This window comes from Mandrillus leucophaeus, unplaced genomic scaffold (genome assembly GCF_000951045.1).
Source record: "Mandrillus leucophaeus isolate KB7577 unplaced genomic scaffold, Mleu.le_1.0 Scaffold1377, whole genome shotgun sequence".
Taxonomy (NCBI): Eukaryota; Metazoa; Chordata; class Mammalia; order Primates; family Cercopithecidae; genus Mandrillus; species Mandrillus leucophaeus.
This window is the reverse complement of record NW_012101340.1, coordinates 515,549-520,696: the sequence shown is the minus strand read 5'-3', so window position 1 is coordinate 520,696 and position 5,148 is coordinate 515,549.

The following is a 5,148-nucleotide window of genomic DNA, read 5'->3' as shown; positions in this document are numbered from 1 at the left end:
ACTCAACCACGTTGCTTTGGGGATTGGGGTGTTGGGGTTTGGTTTCTTTTCTTTTAGTTTATAAAGAATACCTATGATATCTCAGCCATGAAATCAAGTGTTCCATGAACAACAGAAAAGTTGAACAATCAAAGACCCTGATATAGTTTGGCTCTGTGTCCCCACCCAAATCTCATCTCGAATTGTAATCCCCACATGTTGAGGGAGGGAAGTGAGGGAGGGAAGTGATTGGATTATGGGCATGGTTTTCCCCATGCTGTTCTCATGATAGTGAATGAATGCTCATGAGATTTGATGATTTTATAAATGGTAGGTTTTCCTGAGCTCACACATGCTCACTCTTCTCTTGCCTGACACCATGTAAGACGTGTCTGCTTCCCCTTCCACTGTGATTGTAAGTTTCCTGAGGCCACCACAGCCATGTGGAACTGTGAGTCAATTAAACCTCCTTTGTTTATAAATTACCCAGTCTCAGGTATTATCTATATAGCAGTGTGAGAATGGACTAACATAGACCCTAAGAGGACCCTAAGAGGAGAGGAATGCAAATTAAATTGTGCATTCTCGAAGACAGAATTTAACGGGTATTCAGAACCCGAGGCATCAGTGGGAGTTTGTAGTCTTTTCGTAAGAGCAGGGATTCTCATCCTTGTGGAATGTCCCAATCATCTCAGGAGTGTTTAAAAATACAGACTTTTCAGGTCCCATCTACAAAGTTTCTGGTTTAGTTGACCTGGGGGAAAAGCTCCCAGGTAGATTGTCAATGTCGTGCTCTGTGTATAGTTTGATGTTGTGGCTCGTTATCTTGGTGCCTGCTGCGCGATGACCCGGCCACTAGCTGGCTCCCTCAGCGTCTCCCCTACCTTCTTTTCCACAGCCTCACTGCCTTGGATCCTTCAAGCCTTACCTGTGACTTCACCTTCTTAGCAAGGCTTTCTCTGATAGTAAAAATTGTACCCTAAACCCCAGCACTCTCTAGTCCCCTTCCTTGCATTATTTTTATCCAGCACTTATCACCTTCTAGTGTACGATTTGATTTACTTATTTTGTGTTTATTGCCTGTCCCACCCACCAGAATGCAAGATTCATGAGGCAGAACTTTTACGTATTTTGTCCATACTGTATCCCCAGTACCTAAATCACAGGAGACACTTAATCAATACTTGTTGAATGAATATATGAATGGATATTTTCTGCTCAGTCATTGTTTGGTAGACAGTAGCTTCTTCTCACTGGTGATCTGTCAGGGCCCTTCCTGCCCACGGACACCCTCTGTGACTCCTTCTGGATTTTAGCTTCCCCAATTGATTGCCTGATTGGATCAGGGTTTTTTTTTTTTTTTTTTTTTTTTGTACTGATTTTCTCCCCCCAGGTCATTTTTTGAATGAGTATGACTTGTCTGTGTCTAGGTCAGTGCCCACCCAGGAGCAATCAACAGTGATTCAGGGATTACACACACAGTACAAGAGTCTTGCCTGGGGCCACCCTTCAGCAAGGGCTGGAGGAGGGGCAGTTTCTCCAAGCCAACTTTGCTGCAGGATGACTGTGTAGCAAATTACCTAACCGAACTGAGTTTCAGGAAATTGGCAGTAACAATACCAGTCTGTCTGAGACCGATTGAGAATTCTTCAGTGGTTCAAGCGAACAATGTATGGAACATGCTCATAGAAGGTGTTTTCACTATTAATTTATGATATAAATAAAACAAGATGAGTATGGAAAGTTATCTAATTTTAGATGACATTCAAATGTGGCTTAAAAAAAAATACTTGCTAGTATGGTAGATCACTCCCATAGTTCCAGCTACTCGGGAGGTTAAGATGGGAGAATCGCTTGAGGCCTCGACTTTGAGACCAGCCTTGTCAATATAGGAAGACCTCATCTCTTAAAAATAAATAAATTAGGCCAAGTGCAGTGGTTCATGCCTGTATCCCAGCACTTTGAGAGGCTGAGGCGGGTGGATCACAAGGTCAAGAGTTCGAGACCAGCCTGGCCAACATGGTGAAACCCCGACTCTACAAAAAATACACAAATTAACCGGGTGAGGTGGCACGTGCTTGTAGTCCCAGCTACTCAGGAGGCTGAGGCAGGAGGATTGCTTGAACCTGGGAGGCAGAGGTTGCAGTGAGCCGAGATCGTGCTGCTGCACTCCAACCTGGGCGACAGAGTGAGACTCCCTCTAAAATAATAATAATTATTATTATTATATTATAATAATAATAATTATTATTATTTATCAATCTATGATAAGTAGTAGAGGAGAAATTAAGAATTTAGAAACTTGTTGCTTGAGGTGCCTTTGGATTCTTTTTCTCCACCCTTTGATGTTTTAAAATGTTAGTCTCATTTCACATTGATTTCTAGTTGGCAGGGGCTTCTGCACATAACTTCCAAAGTGATATTTAAGAGGAATAAATGCAAAGATCTGCACGGTTTCCAAAACAAATTGCAAAATACAGGTTGGAGAAGATATGGTTTTATAGCTGTATGTATGCTAAAGACTTAAAGATTTGGGGGTAATTTTTGCTTGTTTTTAGTTGGCAATGACATGATATTTATGAACAGTATGGGGTGGTAGAAAAATAATGTGATATCAAACTGAGTTTTGAAATATCATCATTAGAATAAAATTGTACTCCTCTACTTCTTTCTTTATACTTGCAAGATTGGATTCAGTTCTAGGTGCCACATTTTAAGAGGCACTGGAGAATGTTTAGATAAACGCACATGGAGATGAATGGGATGTGAATAAAAAGTGGGTGGGGAAGGCACACATTGTGACTGTTGACTTCAAAGGTTTACAAGGCTGCCTACGGAAGGGGAACCATGCTGTTCTGTATTAAACAATGTTAGTACTAGGTTCAGATTCACTGGACACATTCATACACATTGCATTCATATTTACAATAATGATTTAAAGTGCTATTATCATTTTATCCTTTTAAAATGGAGCAAACTCATACTTGGAGCAGTTTTGTGCTTTTCCAAGGTCACACAATTAGGAAGTTATAAACCCAGGATTTGACCACACTTCTTTGGAGTTTAAGTCCAGTGGTGTTTCTACCAATACTGCAGCTACCTACCAAACGTATACAGAAACACATTTCAGTTGAACATAGAAACTAGCAGGACTGTTTAAAAATGAAAACTGTTGTGAGGTCGTGAATGATTTCCTATCACTTGGAGTTCAAACATATGCTGGATAGCTAGTTTGCAAGAATCTAGCATATATATATGTTTAACTTTATAACAAAATATTAAAAACAAATGCGAATCATAGAGCCGAAGAAACTCCAGAAGTGAAGCCTCATGACTATAAGTGATTGAGCTAAGTTCATTCAGTAGTTACTGGAAAACATAGCATCCAAATTTCATTCTCTGAATTGATTTAAGGTACTATTAATGTTTTTTCCATTATAGCAGTTACTTCTCATCTAACACCTAGGTAATACAATGTGGAACCAGAAATATGGAAAGAGGAAGGGCAGGGATATTTTGTGAATTACTATAACGGATTGCTTGGCATGCTCTTGTTTTATTAGGATAAGCAAAGAATGTGAATGGTAGTTGGAGTGAGTTTTAAATGATAAGCAGAGAACACCATATAGTAGAGAAGGGAAAAACAGAATACCACGGAAGGCTAAAAAAGACAGGGACTGTGGACTTCACTGTATTTTCTTCTCGTTGAGTAGATGTTCAACATCTATTTGTTGGAATGGAAAATTATTTCAACACTTCAGCAAACAGTTAAAGAGAACCTTCTTTGTGCTGAGCACTGTGCTATGTTCTGGGGAGCAAAAAATGAACTAGACAAAATCCCTGCCCTTTTAAAGAACACACAGTCTAGGAAGAAAAGGCCACCAAGCAAAGCAACAGGAAAAAAGCAAGTAGTAAATATTATCATATGGAATACTGTAGATAGATGATTTTATGAAAGCAGAGAGAAAAAGTATTTAATTCATTGTAAGTGTGTGGGGTAAGGATGCAGATGTGGTGAAAGGAGATGATTGCAGGGAAGATTCCAAGGAGGAAGGAATGTACTATCTTCATTATCTTGAAGGATAATAGGAGTTCAACTGGTTAAATGAGGGATGAATTTCAGGTGGGGGAAAACTACAAGGGCACAAAGACAAAGCCTGTTGAATTTGTGTGATACGTAGATATGTTAGGAGTTGAAGCTGGAGCCAAGGAGGTCAAGAGATCAGATTTTAAATGGCTTTGTAAACCATGATAATAGGTTTGACTCTGATTCAACCTGGTGGAGAGACTCTGAATGATTTTAAAGAGGGACATTGCATGCTCAGCTCTGTCTTTTTGGAGCATTCTCTCTGGCAGTTATGTGGAACTGAAGCAGCAGTGAAATTAAAGACTTGACCTAAAGAGTGGCAAAGAGGTGGAAGTCATGGAGACAGACTGATATTCACAGAATTAAGAAGAAGAATTAATCCATGGGATTTTAAGTCAGAAAACTTTAGTGGAGAGAAATTTGGTTGCTTAGTTGTTGGAATGGCAAGATTTTATCAATGGAATTAGGTGATACTCAAGTGAGTGGCTGAGTGAATAATATGGAAGTCTTGAAATTGGGACCACACAGCTGCTCTGATCTGGTGTGAATTTGCTGATGACTCTTTTGAACTGAATTCAAGAAATGACATAAAAATGATTTGCGCAATAAAATGAGAACAAGGACTCTTAAGTCAGTATATTTGGAGAAAAATAACTAGGTTGGTAAAAATGGGGAAGTAGCCATTATCAGGGCCATTTGTGGATTAATTTTGGACTGTCCAATGGAAAGATCCTCAAAGCAAAACAAATGCCCTGAATCCAGCCCTTCCTCACAGCAACCCTTTCCCTTTCATCTGCCTTCATCCTTCAGCCACACCACGCCTTGGCAGTGGGTACTTGGGAGCAGCTCTTGGAGACCTTGTACTCGAACCTTCGAACTCCAGGATGAGGCCAGAGGAAATAAACGACCTGCCAAGGTGTCAAGTAGCGGGCCCTCTCTGAAGCCCAAATTTCTGACTTCAGGTCTAGGGACCCTTCCACTTTCCCAGACTGCCTCCCGCCTGGGGAGCCTGGGCCTCGACTAGGGGTGGGGACGGCAGGGTCCGTCCGGGATCGCCAGAGTCCCGCTCGCGCCCAGCCCTC